The sequence below is a fragment of the Pleurodeles waltl genome, chromosome 9, assembly GCF_031143425.1.
Source record: "Pleurodeles waltl isolate 20211129_DDA chromosome 9, aPleWal1.hap1.20221129, whole genome shotgun sequence".
NCBI classification, from domain to species: domain Eukaryota; kingdom Metazoa; phylum Chordata; class Amphibia; order Caudata; family Salamandridae; genus Pleurodeles; species Pleurodeles waltl.
Window position 1 is genome coordinate 163,388,773 of NC_090448.1, and position 12,416 is coordinate 163,401,188.

Below are 12,416 nucleotides of genomic sequence, written 5' to 3' on the forward strand. Positions count from 1 at the left end.
TTCACATTATAGTATGGGGACCCTGGAATTCAGAGATGGGCAATTAACCACTGCTCTTAACACCTTTTCTTACCCCATTTTGGAAATACACAAAGGATTCCTCGATACCTATTTTTCACTCTTTATATTTCGCCAAATGAATTGCTGTATAACCAGTATACAATGAAAACCCATTGTAAGGTGCAGCTCATTTATTGACTCTGGGTACTTAGGGGTCTTGATGAACCTACAAGCCCTATATATTGCTTTAAAAAATCTGCCATAGCTGGAAAAAGTTATAGAAGAAAAAGTGGACAGAAATGGCTCCTTATTTTACCTAAATTTCAACATTTTTTATGTTAGCTGTTACTTTCTGTAGGAAAACCTTGAAGGATCTACACAAATGACCCCTTGCTGAATTCAGAATTTTGTCTACTTTCCAGAAATGTTTAGCCGTCCGGAGTCCAGCATTGGTATCACACCCATTTCTGTCACTAACTGGAAGGAGGCTGAAAGCACAAAAAAATAGTAAAAATGGGGTATGTCCCAATAAAATGCCAAAATTGTGTTGAAAAATGTGGTTTTCTGATTCAAGTCTGCCTGTTCCTGAAAGCTGGGAAGATCATGATTTTAGCACCACAAAATCTTTGTTGATGCCATTTTCAGAAAAAAAACACATGCTTTCTACTGCAGCCCCTTTTTCCAATTTTTCTGAAAAAAAACAAATGTTATCTGTATTTTGGCTAGTTTCTTGGACTCCTTCAGGGGAACCCACAAACTCTGGGTACCTTTAGAATCCCTAGGATGTTGGGAAAAAAGGATGCAAATTTGGCTTGGATAACTTATGTGAACAAGTTATGAAATCCTAAGCGTGAACTACCCCAAATAGCCAAAAAAGGGCTCAGCACTGGGGTGGAGGGGGAGGACCAGCAGCTAAGGGATTAAGCAGAAGACCGCAAGAGCCAAATCATTTTTTGAAATAGCATTCATCCAATGTCTTTTCTATTTTTGCATTAAATTATATCAAATTGAGGCCACTTTTCGGGCTGTGTAAAGCCTTTTAATTGTACCTGGCCTTACTTACATTTAACACAAAACTCTTTATAATGGGTATAGGTTGTTAACTTCAAATTTGCTTGTGCGTAGACTATCAGCTGTATTCAGATAGTGAAAACAGTTTATTGCTTGTCCGCTGCATATCGGATATGATTGCTACATTAGCTAATCTGTTAGCGATGGTGTTATGTTTCCTATCTGCAGAACATCCTGTTCTTGCATTCGTTCTGACATATGCATTTCATCACCTGATAACCTCACAACGGCACGAGACACAGCATAAGCCGCTCGTTGTGTTTGCGCGCGCCATTAATGCTCCATTATCCCGTATCTAAAGCCTAATCTCCCTTGCTGAACAGCTGCACCATCACCAGATGTGAGAACCTGGGCGTAATGACTTTCCATGCTCTGGAGGACAGGTTTATGAAAATAAAATGACATAGACTTTAAAGAAGTTGCAAAGATTGTGCTCGCTTCAGTTTTGTGGATATTCAGTATGCGTTGCCAATAATAGAGAGAAAATGGGCAGAACTAATATCTAATTGACCCTTTACAATAGGATCAAAGCAAGCACTTGCTGTAGAGCTCTATTGTCAAGTAAATAATCCACACTACTGTATGTTGCATAAAAATGTGTAATAGGGATGCAAAAATCGTAGAATGAGAACATGCATTGTATAGAGTAGCGATTGCCTAGCTGGCAAACAGAAATGTAGGGTCAGATGGATGAAAGGCTTTTGCAGTCACAAGCCCTGCGATCTACAGCCTCAAAATAAATCACAATCACGACCACAAAATGTTTTTTATGCATGTAACAAGCAAGTTTTGCGGTACAGAAAAAACTTTTTGAAATCACAAAAAGAGTATTGTGACTGACACTTCTGAAATCTCATTCGGGAGCAGGGCATGGAAAGAGTCGTACCCTCCTAACTGCGACTTGCAATGAATTGTATCATTAGTTGTGGCTGCAATTCCGGTTACAAACCACTGAAAAGCGACATACATCACCAAGGAGCTGGGAACTCATTCACAAATAGGAAGACTTCCTTTTTAGAATTGTGTCAGGCAGCCTCCAAGGAAAAAGGAAGTTATGGGGGCCTGCTGTCACTTGCATACTTCCACCATATGTTCAAGGACACCCACAAAGGATCACAACTAGCAACTTACCAAAATGATAATTATTTGTCTGCAACCTCCCTTCAACTTGATATTTTCCAATGCAACCAATTAATATCTAGGCCTCATCACAAAATTAAAAACAAATTTACAAAACATCAATGCAAACTTTGTACTCAGTATTTGCAACCACACTGTCCATACATTGAGCATGTATGGCAAGATTATACAAAGACAGTTTTTGGATACTGACCCTGCAGTTTGTGAAATCACGAGGTTTAGAAACACATTCCAAATTGCAGTTTGGAATGGGCTTGTTTAGGATGTCCCTTCCCAATTGCGACTAGGATTGCTGCATATCAATGGTTTCGAGCTGCAATTTTAGTCGCAAACCATTAATAAAATTCCAGCTCCTCAAAGGAAGTGGTAACCCATTCACAAAGTGAATGTGAAAGTTAAACAAAAAAAGTTTTTTCAACGTGACATGAATTGAAAGAAAAAGTATTAAAAAAGAGATCATAGATATGGTGGTCTACTGACCCCAAATGGCCACCATCCTTGTGATAGCCACACATTTGAGTGAGTTGTAATTTGCAACTTTGAATAGTAGTTATGAGCTATGTTGGATTGTGAACTAAGCCATCAGTACAGGGGTATTTTCACAAAATTCTAATCCATGCACAAAAAGGTGGTGCACATTTGCAACCACTTTTTTTAATATAATTTTCATACATTGGACCTTAATTTTCAGCAGAGGTCAGTCCAGTACCACTGATTGTAAATGTATGCTTATTAGTCAGAGAACTGATGCAATAGATTCCAAATAATAGCCTGGATGCTGAAGTTTAGCAAAACAATTTCAGTAATGCTGAGGCACAGAAAAGTATTTAATAAAGGCCACAAAATAATGTGACTTCAAGAGAAGTGTCAGATATATGTATGAATATCTGAAGTTCAGAGAAAGTTGGTAATGGCTTAGCTGTGCATCAGTTTAAAAATGTTTGATTTTTTACAATAGAAACATTGAGTTGTTATTGCGTGTGAACCTGTTTTTAGTGTTTTGTTATTTATCTGTTTAGATGTTTTATACAATGCTTCACATAAATCATGCTGTTACTTGAGAGTTTTTAGTTGCATCGTGGACTATGGATAGCTTTAGAGTTATTAGAGTTAGTGTTGGTTCGAGGGCGCAGGGCATCATCTTGCTGACATTCTTTGAGATGCTGTCAGCGGTCAGCATATACGTTAAATTACTATCTGAACCTTGATATTTTGTTTTAATTTCTTGAAACTGATGCTGTTGAATTCATCCATAAGACGTGGTTCAAGAGTTCCATAGTTTGGTGTTCTTTACTCTCAGTTATCAACGACCGTGTTTTGGACACTTGATTGGATGTTACTGTGTTAAGAGAGAAGGGGCTGAACAGACATCAATGGCCGCTGTGTACTGAGGTAGCAGCCTTTTGAGGTACCCTGGTCCTTAATTCAACGAGCCCCAGTACACTATGTATAGAGTTTTAAATTGAATTATTGACTATGTCTGATTCTAATGGAGGGCTAGGTTAGCATGGTCGGGTTTCAGAAATTTTAGGCATATGCAAACAGTCTGATTTGGGATTTTCGGAAACCTGTCTGTATGTTTTTCAGTGAGTAGACTTTAGGAGTGGGAAGATTCTCTGGAGCATAGATATTTGCAGTTAACACAGGGACACACTAGTGATTTAGGTTTCCATTTAGAGATGTATATTGAAGATGATTCCTAGGTTTTTAACTTCTTGGGAAGTAGATTGTGCAGTCCCAATGCTTGATGGCCAGCTGAACATGAATATATCGTGGCCTCACCCAACTGGTTGGATAATATATTTGCAATCTTTTAGGTAGAAAATGTTTTCTCGTATAAAGTGACAGGTGTGTTCCAGAGTTATGTTAATCATTTCCTGATGTTATGTTTTGTTAATCAGTTGGAGGTTGATTTAAGTGAATGGGAACATGTAAAGTGTAGTAAAACTTACACTTCAGTGTCAATACATTTTTTGTAATGACAGTACAGTGTCATTAAATTTTTTTGGGCATTCACAAACTACGAGTTTCTAGAAAGTTTGCGACTGTGGTTATTCCGCACTCAGGTCTGAGAACTTAGCACATAAAAAGGGAGGCCTGATCTATCTTTTATGTGCAGACCTCTTAGCCCATACTGTGGAGCCTCATTAGTCATAAACTTACCAAAAAAAAACATGAACACAAAAGTGTAAGTTTACCTTTATGAATCTGCCCCTCAGAATTTCACTTGATACTTCTCCAGCATGTGTGCTACTGAGCGCAGTCAGAACTAAACAACATGGAAGAGTGAAAACCCTGTGGTCCTCTGGAAAAACCCATCATGGTGGATAATTGTATGGTTCCATCCAATGAACATTTTGCAGCAGTTATGATTTTCTAGTCCACTCTTACAGCTTTGCAAGTAAGATATTGTTTGTATATGTAAAAAGTGGCAGAGATTTTAAAGTGATATAGGGCAACCTGTCCCCTCAGGTGAATTTAGATATCCCAGGACGTGGAGCAGGGGTAGGTTATCCACCCGGTGGCCACACGAGCGGGTTGACTGTACAAGCCTGGACCACTGATGCTTATCGCTATCCCGATGGGGCCCATCCTTTAATACAAGGAGGGTTTTTGTGGTACGAAGAAAACCCGTATTGGGTTATAACATGGGGATTAGGTATGTTTTTTGGTCCTGACGAATCGCACCAATCTTAACAGACATTTTTTGCGAGAATCATATTGACCTCGATGATAGAAGTATAGTCTGTTCTGTACTCTAACTCTCCTCATTCCCCTAATTCAGGGACTGACAGTTTTTTTGTTTCTGAGGGTGGACTAGACATTACTTCTAATCCTTACCCGCACTATGCTTTTAATCATGACAGGGGTCTGGGTTGATTAAATACGATATTTCCAGACCTCTAGCCATTTTAATTTTCACATACCCATATACCAATCCCACATACTAGCACTTAGCTACCGGCATTCTTTACACTCAAAAGATCTCCGGCAAAGAGCCCCCACGAGGGGCCCGTCAGGCATTGCAGTGCCGGCCTAACGAGGAGCAAAAGCCCGATGATGAAGCATGTCACCATTTGGTGAGTGCGGGCTCTTGTTCTAATAAGAGCAGACTCATAGACTCTATTACTTACTGTTTACATTTGCACTAGTCTATTGGCTGGAACTGTGTACTTTTGTTTTTATGGAATTTAGATATCAACTGATGTTAGCCAAAGCACGGTAAGCTCCGCTAAACATTAATTATAATAAAATAAAAAAAATATTATAGGTTTTCCAGTTCTAATAGCTGGATACAGGAGGTGTCACTGTTATGCAAATTAATAGTAACCAGTTTTATGCCATGGAAGATGGGTCCTCTGAGCTCTTCCTACCAGAATTCAGAATTGAGACCTATGGTTTACAGCAGATGTAAGAAATTAGCATGGACTCCTCGAGGCATTTAAACTTCAATTTGCCACTGTCTTAGACACTTTGGGCCTGATTACAAGTGTGGCAGTCCTCAAACCGCCACACTCGTGGTGGCTGTTTGAGCACCACAGTTTTGGCAGTCCAACCGCAACATTAGAAGGTAGATGGGCAGCCCCACCAACGTACCGCTGTCTCCGCTGGGATCTTTGATCCCATTTGGCTGACAGTGGCGGAGGTCAGAATCAGCCAGGGCAGCGCTGAAGTCAGCCATGAAAAGGCTAGTGGAGAACAATTGCAGGGGGCCACAGGGGGGAGCCTGCACTGCCCATGCACTTGGCATGGGCAGTGCAGGGGTCCCCTTGCCCAGCACCATCGTGCTGTGCAGAAAGTGAGCTTTGCAAGGGTGCTAGTGCACTCAGCAGGCAGCAGCATTGCCGCTGGCATCATTATGAGCGGGTGACAATGCTGCTGCCCCTTTCCTGCTGGGCTGATGGGTGGAAACCTTGGTTTCCGCCTGTCAGCCTAGAGGGAAAGTTTGAATGGGCCCGGTGCGGAGGTAGCCAGTACGGCAGCAGCCTCCCCATCGGAAGTTCGGCGGACAGGTCATCCCGTCTGCCGAACTTGTATTCAAACCCCAAGTTCCTGATTAACAATCATGGAGGTTCAAGGTTAAGCTGTTTTAAGTATAGGAGTTAATCTTTAGCTATTGTTTTTTACATTTCACATTTTTAGCAATAGGAAAATAAATAGTTAATACTAGCAGCTCTAACATTTTGTAGGATTGGGAGGATGACTTCATAAATACCATGGCTGAACTGTCGTAGTATGGACTCTTGCTCTAGGCAAGACTGCTGGTTGAAGGATGACAGTACTTTTGTCTGTAGGCGACTATGCCTATCCTACAACAAATCACAACTGTTGTCCCAACCTTACCGGCTCACTAGCAGCACCTCACCAGAAACACAATAGTCAAAGGTGATTTGTGGCAGTCCTTACGCATGGACTCAGGGAATGTCGTGGTTAAACGGAGATTACCCCTTTCTCACGGATATATCATGTCTCATACAAACACAGGCAATGATGAAGATGCAGTAAAGTTTCAATAGTTTTTATTTAATACAACTGCAATTTGCGATATGTTGCATGGGCTGCAATGATTAGGATAATGCATAATGCAAGAAACAGAATTGTGAAGACGAAAGTCATTATTAGAAAGACCCCCACCATCTTGCAATGCATGTAATTGACATACAATATGCCCTAATACCCTAATGTGATAGGCCTAACCTCCTACCTAAGGGAGAGCTGGGTTTGCTAAGCCTAATCTGTCAATGCCATGTCCATGAGAGGAGCCCCAACCCTCTTTACCTTGGAATGAGTTCTCTATCTCAGACTCCGCAGGGACACGAAGACTGGGTCAGTGTCAAGACGACGTGCAGCATCGGTATCAGCGATGGTGGCGATGCCCTCTGGTCGGAATCCTTCTGATTATCTGTCTAAAGTGTGATGTATTTATACAGATCTACCAGGACCCCTGACATAGGTGTGTTCCCAAACAATAGATAACAGACATGCTTGGAACGGCAATTATTATAAACAATTCCCTCGAAAGTATAGAGAGGGAAAATCCCTAAGTGTGAACACCTACTGTTTGTTTGTCTTTGTTGCTTGATCTTGACGCCTTAGCGTGGTGGCACTGACAATGCAAAGCATAACAAGTGGCCTAACTATAAACAAGGCAGCCATCTTAGATGAATTAAATAATTAAATGGGCTAAGACAGCTAAGTATGTTAAAAGTCACTAGGTGAAAGGGGCACGAGTCTGCAAGCCAAAGGCTAAGCTAACTCCTGTAATCCCATTAAAACAAACTAGAATTCACTACACCCTCCCCATTGCCATAACAGGTATAACGAAGGTACAGGAACCCAAATGCTAAAAATTGCTCTGAACTAAAAAGCTAAAAGCATAAAAACTAGCTAAAACAATTCTTTAAAATGTGTTAAAGAAGGAATAAAAACAGTTCAGCTAAAATAAATACAGAGATGTTAATGACACAGCGTGCCAAAGCAAGTTAATTTAATTGCATCATTTTAATCGAGAATGGCAAGCCAATTCATCAAATTATTTGCTGTACGCATGATCCCGAAGAGTGTGATCGAAGTCACCAACCAAGGACCTCAAAAATGAGTCAACATCATCTGATGTTAAATCGAGTGCTGGGCGGACAAACAGATCCACAGAGCAGTAGTGAGCAATACATTCTGGTGTAAAGTCATCCGTTGCAGTGCCGTCGTCCATGGCAGATCTCAACACGGAAGGCTCATAGGTGGTTTCGCGGAGCAACCTCAGTCTCAAGGGGCATGACCGTGTATGAACCCTCATCGAGGACATCAGCAGTTCGTGGTCCACAGGAGATGTCGGTGCAACAGCAAGACAGATCATAGGCAGATGTTCAAGGAGGCACCATATGTAGTGGAAAACTGGTTGTACGCACCAGAGAAGGGGCCGAAATGACAATGGCCAGTCTTGCCCCAGTTCCACCAGCAAGAGTGCGCCAAAGATCCGAACCATGCGTTCACGACACAGCAGAGTTGGTGGGAGCAGCTCCATTGCTCTGCGTAGCTGGAAAGAAACAACCACTGCGAATCAAAAGAAATGGTAGTAGTAGTCCGCCAATCAAAGCCAAAATAATCGGAAAGCCACCAAACACACTTGAAAAGAGCGAATGGATGGCCAACGGGATGACTCCGAAGAGAGTCAGGAAGATGGACTCAAAACCAGACCCAACAGCCTTAAAGAAGTGGACAATCCCAGTGGTGCTTGAAGCATTGAATATTCTGGATACCAGTTCTCCAAAGTGCTTGGGGAAATTGGTATTTAATAGGAATTGCATCTCAGCGGATGATCTCGCAATCTGGAGAGCATACGTCTCTCTTGCGGATGTCAAGGTGACCTGTTTTTGAAACAATAGTGCCTTTAGCCTGCTCAGCTGGTCATAGCTCACATTAACAGTATCTATGTGGGGCCACATGTCAGATACTTTTATCTCTTGTGTGGGGGGGAATAAAACATGTCCACAACACGTAACGACCTTCGAGACCGAGATTGCGTAGGCAATTCCTGGTCGCATGCTGCAAAAACTTTGATCGTTCAGTACCACATAACTTTCATTGGAAAGTACATGAAATACCAGGCGAATCAAAGGGACGGGAGTACCCTTCAGTAAACAGGCCAAGTTCGCAAACCCCGCATTGCAAAGGCCGTGAAGGGACACCTGCTTACATATCATTAAATGACTAACAGCAGTCTCACATTCGCTTCCACTAAGAAAGACCTCTGTTTCACAGTTCAGACATTTATAATCAAAGGGTAACTCCTGCTCTTCCTTAATATAGCTATCTCCTAGCTGCTCGCACCTTCCCACTGCAAGATGTTATAGGCAGCTTGAGAAACGAAAGGTCGAAATGGGTAAATTAACTATGCCATGTAAAAGCCAGATAGTTGAAGGACTCTCTGCTACCGTGAAGGGCAACTTATCTAGTTTTTCTACGTGAAGCATGGTGAAACTAGCCTCCCTTTTAGCCATTGTCTGTTGTTTTCTGGAAAAATTGAAAGCAGTGAAGAATTCACTCCCGTTAATGTACTTCCATGGAATACGGCCATTTTTCAATGTCTGTAGAGACCAACCCAGCTGCATGATGGAATGTAGCTGTGTCTGTCCATGATATAACCAAGACAAGTCTGTCTGAGTGATATCAATAGCAGACGACACTATATTCAATAGTGAATAAATCCTATTGGACAGAGTATTCATGCCGTTGTCGACAACCGCTAAAGCCTTCTCTAAATTTTCCTTATCCAATTGCCTCAAACACGCAGCAGCCTCAATCTGTGAAAGTTTCCAAATCTCATTGTACATAGCATATAGCAACCTTTTCAAGCGCTGTTTTCTAGGACCCAGCAGAAAATCCTGCAAGTCTACATCTTCAGAAAGAGTGTTCAGATGTTTCTTAACTGCTGCTAATGTGTTAGTTTGTACCAATTGCTGGCACAGTTTACCTACACTGTATGTTGTAACTATACCTGTATGTTGACCCGATACAAAGCGAGGGTCTGGCCTGTTAATTGAAAACCCCCCTGAAGAGTACAAGAAACGCGCTTGACACTCATTAGTGTCAGTGGGCCATATTAACCACCCGACGGGACTGGAAAGTGAAGAACTATAGATACCAGCCTTAACCATTGCATCTAGCCTTTCCTCAGTGATATTAAGGAAGTATTGCCAATCTTTAAACCTTGCCGGCGTGGGGATACTGGGCGTGTTCATCTCTTTTGCTAACCCCACACATGACGTCTGCTGAATAGTATCATTTAAGAAAATAATTTGCACAGGAATCAGGCACGCTCGAAATAAAGCCTCCCTACCCTGTATCTGCCAATCTTGTGTTCCCCATACACTATTTAAGTCAATAGTGCTCTTCCAGTATTTGTAACCTTCAACTGTGAGCCGGGAAACAAAGGGATCTGAATAAATCAGTTTTGTGTCAGTTAGCAACATTTTTCTAATTTGTGCTGGAGGTATTTTAAAACAATATGACTCTGCTTTTTTGTGTCATGCCCAGAAAAATGTGTAAATTTATCACTATAGTATTTTGGGCTCCCCACTGGTGGTGTAGAACAGTGTTCCCACTGTGTGTAGTTTAATACTGGCCTGTATGTAGTGGTACCGTGTAGGTAGTAATGTCCCCAGTTGTTATAGCAGAACATTTCCCCATAATTCATTGTATGTTCATATACATCATCACTTTCAAAAGCGGAATAGTCCTTCATTTCACTTAGCATGGAATCAACTGTTTGGACATCCCAATCATCAGATACAATATCAGGTGTAATTACATCTGTCATAGAAATTTTGAACACGTATGGTATTTGAATAATCTCTGTAGGCCCGTATATATCAAAGGGAACTTTGTCCCACACAATCCCATCAGAAATCATTGCGTGCTACCATTTCTTGACATTGGCATGGTGGCTTAAGAATCGGCAAGACGCGCAATTAGTTTTATGGTGTTTAAACATTGTTGTCCATTGCGCGCTGCCATTTCTTGACATTTACATGATGTTTTACGAATTAGCAAGATGCGCAACTCGTTTCATGAGGATTTAACTTTGTTGTTCATTGCGCGCTACCATTTCTTGACATTTACATGGTGGCTTAAGAATCAGCAAAAGAAGCGCGATTCGTTTCATTGTACTTTGATCTTGTTATTTATTGTGAGCTGTTATTTCTTGACATTTACATCGTGTTTTACGAATCGGCAAGACGCGCGATTCGATTAATGATGATTTTACTTTGATATTCATTGCGTGCTACCATTTCTTGGTATTTTACATGGTGACACTCAAATCGGCAAGATGCACAATTCTCTCCTCAAGTTTATTTCATGTTGTTTATTGTATGCCACTATTCTAAGATATTTATTATGTAATATTTGAGTTGACAAGTTATGTGATTTGTTTCCTGAATCCATATTGTGTTATTCATGGTGCACAATCCTTTTATGGTGTTTACTATATATATATATATATATATATATATATCTGCAATATGCGCAATTTGTGTTGAAACATTTTAAGAGTACACAGTAGGCCAGAGTTTCTAGATGCAATATTTTATGGTCCTAGTATACATTCTCAAAACAGGATTTATATGACTGGTTTAAAATTTAGTCAGAATGTTTTTTTCTGATTCTCATGTAAAGGAAAGTACTTGAATAAGAAAGTTTTCATTTAATTCATCTTGATTCCCTTACAGGTATGCGGCCATCTTGAAACTTAGTAATTTTAAACTTAACTCTTAGATTGTTCATGTTTTCAGAGTGACTAGGCTTACAATCATAGTCTAGTATTGATTTCAGGAGATATAATTTTCATATTGTGTGTTCTAACCTTTTTCTTACTACTGGTCTCCTTCCCAGCTGTTCCCTTCCTAATCCCCTCTTCCCGTCTTGAACTCTCTCAGTCTCTGTGATTTATCTATCAGAGTCTTGGAGCTGTTCAGTGGTGGACATGTTGGGAACGTGCACAGACCCCGAGGGTCTGGTGACTCTGACAAATAGTTAATCATCAATGTCAATGAAATAGCCAGAGGTAGTCTCTGCAAACATAGGAGCCGGTGCATTATTTGTACTTTGGTCCACTTCACGTGGCGGCTTTTGGTAGACAGTGTCAACAGTCTGTGAGGTGTTTGTGTAAAAAACAGCCAAATCTTGGACAGGAGTAGTCATCGAAGTGGTGACTGGAACTAGCAAAAGTTCATTTTCCACCCTCCCCATAGTCGAGGAGGTATCTGGAACAGCATTGGACATTGTTGCATAGTCCGTAGTAGTGTTGTTCATCCTACTATGTAGATGTATGTCCTGTTGGGTAGTGAGAGGAGATCGGGAACCACCCAAGGGACCTCTTGGTCTACTGTGAAGGATCGGCCACATGGTGTAGTTTGATGTCATCAATGGAAATGAATCTGCTCGTTCGGGAACCAGACACTGGTGGTAAAATGACAGTCCTGGTACCTTGTATTCCCAAGACCGGTACAGGTGCTCTGTATGATGGACCAAATTCCTTCTTCACTGCGATCTTCTCACGAACCAGATCCCCAACTTTAGGAATCGAGCCAGTCGAAGTTTTCGCTAATTCCCTTATTCCGAAGGTGGCAGCACTGGTAGATGATTAATCATCACGGAATTGCTGAAGCTCCTGTAAGACAGTGAGACGTTCATTTATGTCAAATGGT